The sequence below is a fragment of the Podarcis bocagei genome (assembly GCF_964188305.1).
Source record: "Podarcis bocagei genome assembly, chromosome: 17".
Taxonomy (NCBI): domain Eukaryota; kingdom Metazoa; phylum Chordata; class Lepidosauria; order Squamata; family Lacertidae; genus Podarcis; species Podarcis bocagei.
In genome coordinates, this window is record NC_138143.1 from 38,398,649 (window position 1) to 38,411,795 (window position 13,147).

General features: G+C 46.2%; 1 long non-coding RNA gene across 1 annotated transcript; it reads right to left on the reverse strand.

The window, feature by feature from the left end:
* Positions 1-723: 723 nt before the first annotated feature.
* Positions 724-11,447, reverse strand: LOC308577047. Its single transcript, XR_014003383.1, has 3 exons — positions 11,379-11,447; positions 2,038-2,127; positions 724-798 (listed from the first exon to the last, which is right to left on the reverse strand). It is a non-coding gene; the product is annotated as an uncharacterized lncRNA (long non-coding RNA).
* Between the last annotated feature and the right edge of the window lie 1,700 nt (positions 11,448-13,147).

A 13,147-nucleotide genomic window follows, 5' to 3' on the forward strand; every position in this document is an offset into this window, starting at 1 on the left:
GAGGAGACAGAGAGCGAGGGGGAGGAATACGAAGGAAAGATGAGTGGGGATGACGAACCGAGATCGCCGAGCTTATCCAGTGAGTCCGAGGATTCCCAGAAGGGAGCGCCAGCGGTCAGAGCAAGGGGGGAGAGCAGGGGAACACCCCAGGAAGAAGGGTCCAGAGAGGGATCAGAGAGCAGCAGTTGGAGATCGGGACCCACGTACCCAGCAGGGAGCAGCGGGGAGAAAGGGGACCAGATATCGGGTTCCGGAGACTTTCAGAAGGAGGGAGGGCATGAGTCAGGAGTAGTCACGCCCACCTCGGGGAGCGACGAAACGATCAAGAGGAAGGTTGAGAGTTGGGAGCGCGCGCCAAGTTCAAATGTAGCGGAAACTGGCGCAGTAAGCAGCCCAGAGAGTGAACCAGGTCCCAAAGCCCGCCGCAAGGAGGCGGAAGGGTCAGGGGGGTCCGCGTCAGAAGAGAGTAGGAAAGAAGAGACCCCGGGGGGCAGAAGGACCCAGAGACGGAAGGAAAGGCGCAGGAGGTGGAGCAAGGCTAGGGTATTAAGCTGGTGTGCTAGAGGCGGAGACTCAGACGGGTCTTCGCCGATCTGACCTAGAAGAAGTAGGGCTGCACTTTGCAGTTTGGAAATGGAACCTGTAATCCAATAAAGACTCTTTTAACCTGAACGCTGGCTAACGTGGTCCTATGTGAGCTGGGACTGAGTGGCAGCCCTGACAGTAGGCAAATCCTGCTTTCTTCCCTGAAGGAAAAGACTCCTGTCTTGAGTGTCCCACTGCTTGGTGAAGAGGGAACTGAAATGGCATCAAAGAACATTGTTCTAAGTTAAAAGCCTAGGTAGCCTCAAGGGTTGTGGGGCTACTGAATACTTTTGCACAACTTAGCCACTAGAGGGAGAAATAAACACACTGAATTAACTTGAATTACCATGGAAAAAATTAATACGTATTGCAATGCTTGACTAGAAAGTGGTACCTCTTATGAATACCAACCCCTCGGTATTCTGCTAGGCAATAGGAAGTTTTAGGACTACACCGAATATTTTCTAGTTTTGCTTTTTGGGCCAAATATAGAACCTCAATATTTGAATATTGAATTTGACAATTTGAATATTGTAAAAATTCTTTATTGTGAAACTAAATCACTTTTTCACCCGTTCCTCTGTTCTTTCTCTTCTTGGCTGCAACTCCTGCACCAGCGCAGCTCCTCCAGAATTGCATCCTTCCCCTTCCTGGATTAGTCACATAGGCTATCCCAGCCAATCAGGGAGCACAGGCTCTTTCTAGACCCCCCACCCGCCCAAATTCCTTGCTCTTTCTCCCACCCACTCAAAGCTGTGCTCTTTGCTGTCTGATGCTAGAGAGAGAGGGAGCCATGTTGCAGTGCTCCGTGTGTGTTAATATGTAAATAAAGTAGATTAGCCAAAATGCTGAGTTGCTGAGGTCTGTCATGCGAGCTGAGAAGACTCTGTGGATCCCTAAGTGTGCCAGTGTCTGTTGGCATTGGTTGCTGTGATGTTTAGGCAGAAGAAAGCTTTTGAAACTCCCAAACGATTGACCAGGAGGGAAGGAACATGCCAGTCGGGTATGTGTCTCTGCCAGGGTCCTACTCGAGTGTAGGACGAGCTCCTGACAACCTCCGCTGTCTGTCCTCTGCTGCCTCGGTGGTGGTTGGCTTCATCAGTAGGTCTTCTCATAGCCTTCTTAAGGCCTATTCCTCTTCGTTGGCAGAAGCGATGTGTCTACTTCCAGATGTGCTGCGCCCACTTCCGGCTGTGCGGGGGTGTCCAAGGCGGAGGATGTCCCAGCCACCCAGGAAGAGGCAGCGAAGGTGAGGAGGTGGAAGTGGAACATTCCAGAATTCAAAGAGAAGAAGGCAGCTTCTGTGAATCAGTGATGTGCCGCTCAAATCGGGACAGTTGAGTGATATGGGGTATTTGAACAAATGTACAAAGGCTAGTATTTTTCCATTGCAAAGGTGGGGTAAGCTAAGTTTTTGCGACTGAATCACAGGCTTTCAGAGAGTTTACTTACGTTAATGAAATAGCCCACACTACTCTGAGCCACAGGTTTGTTTTGCAAGCACGCAGAGATCTCCCTGGGCGTTCACCAAGATGTAGCAAGCTGGAAGAAGAGGGAGACAGAGTTCTTTTGATTTTTAAGCTGAAAAAATTGGTTTTGGGCAAAGATACGTTCTTGAGCCTTTTACTGGGATGAGTAGATGTAAGAATAGAAATGTGTAGCTGAGACAAGGCATCGTTTATTGTTTTTGTAATGTTTAAACCAAGTTTAGGGACGCGGGTGGCGCTGTGGGTTAAACCACAGAGCCTAGGACTTGCTGATCAGAAGGTCAGCAGTTCGAATCCCTGTGACAGAGTGAGCTCCCATTGCTTGATCCCTGCTCCTGCCAACCTAGCAGTTTGAAAGCACATCAAAGTGCAAGTAGAGAAATAGGTACCGCTCTGGCGGGAAGGTAAACGGCGTTTCCGTGCGCTACTCTGGTTCACCAGAAGCGGCTTAGTCATGCTGGCCACATGACCCGGAAGCTGTATGCCGGCTCCCTCGGCCAATAAAGCGAGATGAGCGCCGCAACCCCAGAGTCGGCCACGACTGGACCTAATGGTCAGGGATCCCTTTACCTTTACCTTTAAACCAAGTTTGTGCAAGTAAAGCTTTAAATCTTATTTTTCGTTATGAGAATTTGTTTTCTACACACAAGAGGCCGGATCTGGGAGAGAACTTCCACTGGCAACATTAACGATTTACACAGAGTGGGTAAGGCAATGAGGTTTATTTTATAAAGCCCAGTGTTCGGGCTAATTTCTCAATCCAAGTCTTGCCTCTTGAACTAGGAGGACTAAGCCGCTACCAGATCTCTTGTCTTGCTTGTCAGCATGCAGAGGTCCACCTGCTCAGTGTTGGCTTGGCTTTGCATCAGCCTGCCTTTCTGGTGACAGTCCCCCTTCCTCCTGTTTGAAATGGAAGGCAGCCTTGTCACTAGCCTGCTAGCCATGACACAGAAATCCCTCTCCTTGCTCCCGGCGGCTCAGCTGTCCTTTGTCAGCTGTGTCATCCTCATATGTTCAACAGCAACAAGAGCATTTTGCGGTTTTCACGTTTGCCGTCTTGATCAGTTGAAACCGGAAAGGCGTTAAGCACCCATTTGGGACAGAGGGGTGACAAATAAAACATCTATTTCCAGCCATAAGACAATAGCCTTACAAACAGATATTTAAAGAGTAACAGGATAATGACTTAATCTCCCTTGTCACAGTAATGCACTTTAAATTGCTGCCTAAAACCGCCACAGCCTTTATTATCAAACTTCCTGTTGCGATCTCTTCCTTTCCTGGGTGTGTGTTTGTGTGTGGCTGAAAAGGAAGCATGGGAAGGTGAGCAGTTTTGCCCTGCAATGGCAGTTCTGGGGGGTAGCGAGTGCCCAGGAACACAGAACAGGGCTGGTCTTGGAGTGGGGCTGGTAGTGTTACCCCAGAAGGCAGGCACATCTTCTTTTAAAAAAATCATATTTATTTGGTTTTACAAATATGAATTTATAGCATTCCAAATACATATCCCTATACAGAGATTAGTGGGACGTGGGTGGCGCTGTGGGTTAAACCACAGAGCCCAGGACTTGCCAATCAGAAGGTCGGCGGTTCGAATCCCCGTGACGGGGTGAGCTCCCGTTGCTCAGTCCCTGCTCCTGCCATCCTAGCAGTTCGAAATCACATCAAAGTGCAAGTAGATAAATAGGTACTGCTCCAGCAGGAAGTAAACGGCATTTCCGTGCGCTGCTCTGGTTCGCCAGAAGCGGCTTAGTCATGCTGGCCACATGACCTGGAAACTGTACACTGGCTTCCTCGGCCAATAAAGCAAGATGAGCGCCGCAACCCCAGAGTCAGCCACAACTAGACCTAACAGGCAGGGGTCCCCTTTACCTTTATACAGAGATTACCAGCCACCCCCTCCATGGGTCCTATTGTCCACATTTACAACTGCATATTATTCCATATTCTATATTTTATATCCATCCATATTGTACACAGAATTTGTTACATTACAAATGGGTTTCAAATCCTGCTAGTATTTCCATCTGCTTGCCGTAGTCTCCTAGATAAGTTACAAATTTTTCCTAATCTTTTAAAAAGTTTTTGTCCTCTTGGTTCCTGAGTTTTCCTGTCAGCTTTGCCATTTCTGCGTAGTCCATCAGCTTAGTTTGCCCTTCCTCTCTGGTAGGGACTTTATCTTCTTTCCATCTCTGGGCTAGTAGCATCCGAGCGGCTACTACTATTGTCCCGTACATAAAAAGTTTATTTTGCTCCTTTGGGTTGCTAGTACCTATAATTCCTAATAAAAATGTTTCTGTTTTTTTTTTTAAACAAAGGTTATTTTAAACATCCCCCCATTCATTATATATAATCTCCCAGAAAGTTTTTATTACCTTACACGTCCACCACATATGATAAAAGGTACAGTGGTACCTCGGGTTACATACACTTCAGGTTACATACGCTTCAGGTTACAGACTCCATTAATCCAGAAATATTACCTTGGGTTAAGAACCTTGCTTCAGGATGAGAACAGAAATTGTGTTCCGGCAGCGCGGCAGCAGCAGGAGGCCCCGTTAGCTAAAGTGGCGCTTCAGGTTAAGAACAGTTTCTGGTTAAGTACGGACCTCCAGAACGAATTAAGTACTTAACCTGAGGTACCACTGTACCTTCTTTTTCTTTACATTTCCAGCAGGTATTCGTACTTGTTCCATAGAATGCAAATACCTGCTGAAAATGTAAAGGGGGGGGGGAAGCACTATGATGCCACTTTAAACAGTTGTGGCTTCCCCAAAGGATTCTGGGAACTGCAGTTTGCTAAGGGTGCCGAAAGTTAAAATCATAGAATCCTAGAGTTGGAAGAGACCACAAGGGCCATCGAGTCCAACCCCCTGCCAAGCAGGAAACACCCTCAGAGCACTCCTGACATATGGTTGTCAAGCCTCTGCTTAAAGACCTCCAAAGAAGGAGACTCCACCACACTCCTTGGCAGCAAATTCCACTGTCGAACAGCTCTTACTGTCAGGAAGTTCTTCCTAATGTTTAGGTTAGGAGGCCCCCATTTCCCTGCTAGAGCTACAATTTCCAGCGGTCCTGGGGAAGAAGGCTGCCCAGCCGCTCTCGAGAATTGTAGTTCTGTGGGGGGAATGAAGATCTCCCAGCAACTCTCAACACTCTTAGCAAACTGGAAGGTATCGCAGAGGCTACCCTTGGTGCGTGTTAAGAAGAGAGAAGAGTTTGGATTTGATATCCCGCTTTATCTCTACCCGAAGGAGTCTCAAAGCAGCTAACAATCTCCTTCCCCTTCCTCCCCCACAACAAACACTCTGTGAGGTGAGTGGGGCTGAGAGACTTCAGAGAAGTGTGACTGGCCCAAGGTCACCCGGCAGCTGCATGTGGAGGAGCAGGGAATCGAACCCGGTTCACCAGATTACGAGTCTACCGCCCTTAACCACTACACCACACTGGCTCTCAGTGAATATGAGCTGAATATGTGGGAAAATACCACTGCCCAAGCTACTTGATACCCACACTTCAGAATGAATGGACGGCATTCTTTTCATTCTCCTCAGATCTGCCCCTGGGATCCTGCACGCCATTATTTTGTCAGTTGGAATCCTATCTTGGCGTCCTCCGCCAGCCTACAGGAATTAAACTCCTGACCATTTTTACAATCTACCTTAGCGATGTGTTACCTCGAATGGCTTAATCCTTTTGTCTCTCTAGGCGAGCTGAATCATCCCGGAGAGTTCTCCTAGGAACTAATCTTTGTAGCTTTGCGCTCCGGCTTTCGACCAGGACTCGAGGCTAGCCGAGTCTGCCAGCCGAGCCTCTTTTCAGACATTTTGTCAGGAGGCTTCCAGGCAGAAAGAAGATTTTTGGGGAAGGCAGCATTGCGTGATATCTTCCTAAGCCTGACTTTAAATCGACCTTGAAAGCTGCACATAAATAGAACTTTTGCATAACAGGGGAAAGGCAGGCAAACAGGGGAGGAAGCAAGGACTCTGTTGTTACAGCTGACTAAATTCAGCTCAGTTCATTAAAGTTTCCCCTTCTGAAAAAAACAACATCTGGAATTTTAAGCTACCATTGGTCTATAGAGGCGATTTCCAGCTGGATCTTTCCTCTGAAGGTTTTATTCTTTTCACTTCCATTCATTGTAGCATCAGGTACCCTTCAGAGGTTTTGAGCAAACAGAGCCCCCACCTTGCTGGCTAGGAAATTCAGGCCTTGAAAGCATGGGCATAGCATGGGGGTGCAGGGTGGCCATGGCCCCAGTCACATTTTTTTAAATCTCTCTCTCTCTCTCTCTCTCTCTCTCTCTCTCTCTCTCTCTCTCTCATTTTTATTGGTTTTTACAGATACAAAATACAAATAAACAAAGAATAAAAAGTACCGTATATCTATATAAAGAGATTCTCTGAATCTCAAGACTTCCCCTCATCCCCTCCATGAGGTCTCATTTTGAACATCTACTACTGTATATTCATCCACACTCCAGTTTTTTAAATATCAGACCATATTATCCATTGTAATTTTTACACTACAAGTGAAATCAAGATCCTGCCTTTGTTTCCATCTGCTTACAGGGTCTCCTAAGCAACTTATAATTTCCCCCTCATTCTTTTATAAAGTTTTTGTCGTCTTGGTTCTGAGGTTTCCAGTCAATTTTGCCATCTCTGCATAGTCCATCATCTAATAGCACCCAGGTGGCTGTTGTTCCATACATAAAAAGTCTTTTCTGCTCCTTTGGTATGTCGGTACCTGTAATTTCTAATAAAAACGCTTCTGGTTTCTTGACAAAAACTATTTTAAGCATATTTTTCATTTCATTATATATCATCTCCTAGAAAGATTTTATTACTGTAATGAGTATGGGTTGCTCGTGTGTAAGTTGCCGCCTCTCCTGGCTATGTTGCCTGGTTAAACCTTTCTGTCTGGACAGCCCTTCACTTTGTGGCTTCCTCAGTCGCTAGCAGAATCCGTCAGTGGGCGTTTCTTAAACCTTTTCCAGCATAAAAGTTGTTTAACGCTAAGTCTCCTCCTACTCTCCCTGCGCGGAAGTCTTCTGCGCAGGGAGGGCGTGGGTAGCAGAGGACCCGTGCTCTCCCCGCTGGTGTCCGGTGAAGAGTCCTGGAGCCCTCTCGCTGATTCCCCCATCTGCCCCCCTTTATCCCTGGTGTTGCGCTGATTTCCTTCCCCATCTGCTGAGCTGCCTCTCTCCCTGCTGGGTCCTTCTCCAGCATCATTTGAGAGCCTTCCCTCCGCCTCTAGCTCCGATGTCAGTTCCCTGACAATTACCTTACAAGTCCACCACATATGATAAAAGGTACCTTCTTTTTCTTTACATTTCCAGCAGATATTTGTGCTTGTCCTATACATTTTTGCTAATTTAGTAGGGGTCAAATACCACTGATACATCATTTTCATATAATTCTCTTTTAGTGTACAGCATGCAGTAAATTTAAAAAAATTGTGTCCCAGGCACAAATTTTCAAGGGGACGGGAACTAGGTGCCCCCCACAGGCACTCCCAGTGTGGCCTGGCCCAGTGCTCCTCTGTGCCCACCAAGGGCCGCAATGATGTGGGGATGATTAGGGAGGCAGGAGAGGATATATTATTTAATGACATCCTTCCTAACTTGCGCTAGCAAGTTCCATATTCTAGCAGAGTTCCAAACATCCCCCTTTTTAAATTTCGCAGCGATCAGCTTGTTGCTGACTCATCTGAGCCTTACTATTAAAGGTTCATTCCTTCTAATCCCTCTGAAAAAGAATAAACACATATGTATGCTACGACAGCAGCAAGAATACTCATCGCAAAGTATTGGAAGACACAAGATCTACCCACCCTGGAAGAATGGCAGATGAAGGTGATGGACTACATGACATTGGCCGAAATGACTGGCAGAATCCGTGATCAGGGGAAAGAGACGGCGGAAGAAGATTGGAAGAAATTCAAAATCTATCTTAAGAAATATTCCAAAATTGATGAATGCTAAAATGTTGAGGTTTTTAGAAAGAAAAGGAGATTACAGGGACAAAAGATTAAGTTAAAGAAAAGAATAATGAAGGAACACATTTGATAAAATTAAGTTTAGGATTTGCTGAAATAATTTTGGAAATTGGGATGTAGAAAGGGGAGGTTTGGGGGAGTCCGAGAAGTGAGGTTTATGAAAAAAAGGATATGAAATTATACATGTTTGTTTGTCTTTTTATTTGTTTGTATTGTTCATAAAAATTCTGTAAAATCAATAAAATTTGTTTTTTTTAAAAAAAAGAATAAACACAAGAATCTGATTAATGTTAATTTAAAAGTAGTTTAGTCACCGATTCATTCAGGTTCACAGACCTATCCCTGAAGGCAGGCTTAGGTTACATAACAACTAGAACTATGCCATAAAGAAGTTAGTCCCAAGTGACTGCGACTAAGCAGTCACTTCTCTAAACACACAGCAACATACAAAATGGAGAAGACACACTGATCAGAACATGGAGGCCGTGTGCTCCTCCATGTTAGCACAACAGACCACACCCTCTTCAAGTCTGTCTCAGCTCAGGAGGAAACAGGAAGTCTTCCCCTGAGTGGTACAAAACATCCTCTAACATGTCCACTGTAGGACTGTTGTACTTGACTGCAGTTTTACATCCCACAGATGGCTGGCCAGGCTGCCCCCTGCACAGTTGGGCAGGTGGTTCAGTGCGGCCCCACTTTGCCCTAGTGCAGGCATGTCCAACTCCCAAGAGACTGCAATCTACTCACAGTATAAAAAGACCGGCTGTGATCTCCCCATTGTCATTGCCAGGAGCTGTTGAGCTTTTTTAAGGGCAGGACTGATCAAACTTGTTGAGCTTCTTTTAGGGGAGGTTAGTCCAAAAAAGTTGTTGAGCGTTTCTTAGAGGAGGGTTGACCAAAGTTGTTGAGCTTTCTTTAGGGGAGGGTAGACCACAGTTGCAATGACAAACCTAGACAGCATCTTAAAAAGCAGAGACATCACTTTGCCAACAAAGGTCCATATAGTTAAAGCTATGGTTTTCCCAGTAGTGATGTATGGAAGTGAGAGCTGGACCATAAAGAAGGCTGATCGCCGAAGAATGGATGCTTTTGAATTCTGGTGCTGGAGGAGACTCTTGAGAGTCCCATGGACTGCAAGAAGATCAGTCCTATCCATTCTGAAGGAAATCAGCCCTGAGTGCTCACTGGAAGGACGGATCCTGAAGCTGAGACTCCAATATTTTGGCCACCTCATGAGAAGAGACGACTCCCTGGAAAAGACCCTGATGCTGGGAAAGATGGAGGGCGCAAGGAGAAGGGGACGACAGAGGACGAGATGGTTGGACAGTGTTGTTGAAGCTACCAGCATGAGTTTGACCAAACTGCGGGAGGCAGTAGAAGATAGGAGTGCCTGGCGTGCTCTGGTCCATGGGGTCACGAAGAGTAGGACACGACTAAACAACAACAACAGACCACAGTTGTTGAGCTTTTTGGTGGGAGGGTTGACCTATTGGGCATGCCTGCCCTAGTGGGAGTGGGGTCATTCTGGTGGTGTCAGTGGCAAGGGCTGGTCAGGCACCCCCTGCCCAGTGTGCTCATGTAACACGTGGCAGCGACTGATGCTACGCCACTACTTGAACCCTGACCCCCCCCTCAATAATCTAATGCTGAGACCTCTCTGATGGGTTGTATCCAATAAAGTTCTACCTGCTGAAATTACTGGACATGGCTCCCTTAGGCCGTGTTAGAGAAGAGATTTGGAACCTGTGGTCCTCCACGTGGGTTGGATGACAATTCCCACAATTCCTGGCCATGCTGTGAGCCATACATCTGCATGGTGCTGACAGAGCTGCCTCCCTACCTTGGCTACCACCTTGCATTCCCCCCCCGGTAAACATATACCCGCCCCCTGAACACTTAGCAACAGCAGTGGGCTCTTATGCCCCTGCAGTCACTGTTTCATAAATGACTTTAAAGTCAAAAATAACCTCTGAGCCTGGATCTGGCAGGTCCCCAGCCTTATCTGCTCCCTCTGATAAGGATGCAAGAGTCCCTCTGTCTTTGCTGCCCCATTGCTGCATCTTACTCCCTTTCCTGCTTTGTTGGTTTTAACTGTGCGGAAAAAGAGAGGGAACTCTGGAGTGCCATTGGCAGCCCTAAAGATCTGTGAGCTCACCCTAAATGGCACGATAATGGCGCTAAATTATGTGTGAATGTGCACGGTTTTCAGGACTTCGCCACAGCACTAGCAAAACGTTAATTCTGCATTCGGTGTCGTTGCCAAAGCGTTCCACTCCCATGAAAGCGCTGGCAGGGATGTGAGCGTCTAAACCCAAAAGCTGCGTTTCCTTCCAGGTTATTTGACTAAAAATAGAGGAAGATAAAGAAGCAGCCCTTCCGCCCGGTAACAAAGCAATGCTAACTCCTGCACTTGACTGAGCAAATCCATCGCTTTAGCCAGATAGCCTTGACCTAATACAATGCTGCGGAGTCGACCGCTGAGCATCGCTCGCGCCTGCTCCATTTTCATTCTGCCCTTTAAAAAATGTTTGCATTGCAATACAAAATTGTACAACATGATTCAGCCTGGTTAAGATGAGCAGATAACATTTTCAAAAGCGAAAGCTGCAGCCACCCACAGAGATTGCATTTAGGGGGACATAACACCTAGGCCTCTAAGCACCAGATAAGGGTACCCAATTTGGCACTGGCTGATTTTGTACCTAGGGTGGCCAGATGCAAAAGAAGACAGGGCTCCTGAACTTTTAATAGCCGTGTGCAGAAGACTGAATTTTCAGCGGGTCTTATATGTGCCCCATTGAGCAATCTAGCTTTCTGCGCTAGCTGCAGCTTCTGAATAAGGGTATTCCAAGAAACAGCATGTTATAGCAATCTAATTGTGAGGTTACCAATGCACAGGTCACAGTATCTATTCTCTGTCCAGAGTGGATGTAAGCTGGCTTCCTGCCAAAGCTAGCAATAGATGTTCCTTGCCACTCAGGTAACTTGTGCTTCTGGGAGCACCCTAGATCACACACCTATGCTTTCAGACTGATGTCAACCCCATCTACAACAGGTGAATTTCCCAGTTTCTGGTCTCGGGAACCACCCACCCCCAGTGCCTTTTGCTTATCAGGATTCAACTTTAGTATATATTAGCTCCAGACCCTCCAAGGGACAGTCCCGGATTTACAGAAGCTGTTCTGGTTTCTCATTTGATCCTGGAATGTCACACTTTTCCTTAGGACCTCCCTATTTTCACTAGAGAAATGTTGGAGGGTATGGAGTTATGTGACCCCCGAGCCAAGGGGATAAGTAACTATACAGTCATACCTTGGTTGTTGAATGCCCTGGAACTTGGACGTTTTGGTTCCAAACGCGGCAAACCCGGAAGTAATTGTTCTGGTTTGTGAACGTTCTTTTGGAACCCGAACGTCTGACAGGGAGCTTCCTGCAGCCAAACAGAAACTGCAATTTGGTTTTCAAACGTTTTGGAAGTCGAACGGACTTCCGGAACAGATTCCGTTCGACTTCCAAGGTATGACTGTACAATCTTTAGAAGACACATGAAGTGAGCCCTATAATAGGGAAGTTTTTAAAGTTTATTGTTTTATTATGTTTTTATGTGTCTTGAAAGCCAACCAGAGTGTCAGGGGCAACCCAGTCAGATTGGCGGGGAATAATAATAATAATAATAATAATGATGATGATGATGATGATGATGATGATGATGGAATAGGACATCCCTATTTTCATCAGAGAAATGTTGGAGAGTATGTAGCTCTCATCCAACAGCAGGCCAAGAGAGGCTGTGTGGTGAGTTGTGACTAATGCTGGAAGCCGGAGACAGAGATATGTGTTGCTCTGTGCTGGAGCCAAAGCTTCTTCCTTGGAAACCAAATTGGGAAGCAAGGTTTGCTGGAGTGTGGCGCTGCGAGCGCCTCCATCCTATGCTCAAGTTGCATACATGTGTGAACAAAGCCATACATCCTGAACACACTAGTCTCCATTGACCTTCTTTGCAAGGAAATGGAACCCTGGGTCAGCGCTGGAATCCTGGAGCCTCTCACCACCACAGAGACTGGGGTTCGCACAACAATATGAGCGAAATAAATTTTATCACATTGGCGAAATAAATTTTATCACATTGGCAACCTTGCTTGCCAATGAATCCAGTTGGTACTTTGAACTGTAAATGGCCGCATGGGTGGTGTTTTGATTGCCAGCCTGCCATGGAGAAGGCATGGAGAAGATGAATTGTGAGGGTTTAGTAAGTGCCAGGCTTCTTATTAGCAGGTGAAACTGGCAGAAGTTACCCAAAGGAGTGGGTGGGAAACAGGTATAAGCTAGTTTTCTCCTTTTAGAAGAAATGAAAAGATGGCGGTGAGTGGAGTGGGCAGTAAAGTGCTTTCTTTCTTTCTGTCTGTCTGTCATTGCTAAAAGAGCACAAAAACATGGCTGGGAACTCTTGGCAGCTATCTATTAGACTGGAGCAAACAATTCATCTGGAGGCTGGGGAATGGATTGTGTCATTACCGGCCGCTAGTCTTACATCCCCCTCCTAAGTCAAACGTATTTGTCAAACCTGTTGGCTATATATAACACAGATGTGTGTGAAATGCCAACTGCCTGTCTCCTTTGGGTTCAAGACTGCAATTCTTGTGTCAGAAACTCGGATTTCCTAGGTGGTGGCGACGTAGGGAGGAATTTTCCAGAACAGAATATAAATGTGGCAGTGGGGTGTGTGTATGAATAGGGTTAGGAAATTTAAAGGGGAATATCTCGAGGTGTAATCAGCTCCATTTAAAATAATTGGCAGCCTGGCCATCACTAGCATCAGTAGGATGTGGGTTGCACACTGAGAGTTTAAGGGTGATTTCCAATGAATGTTTATTATGGCACTGAATGTTTATTATGGCATTGGTCCACTGGATGTCATTTTTATGCTGTGAAACACCCTGATATCTACGGATGCAGGGTGGTAAATCATCATCATCATCATCATCATCATCATCATCATCATCACCATCATCATCATCATCATCATCATCAACATCCAGCTGTTATTCCCATTGACTCCAATCCGGATTTACACTTTGTGA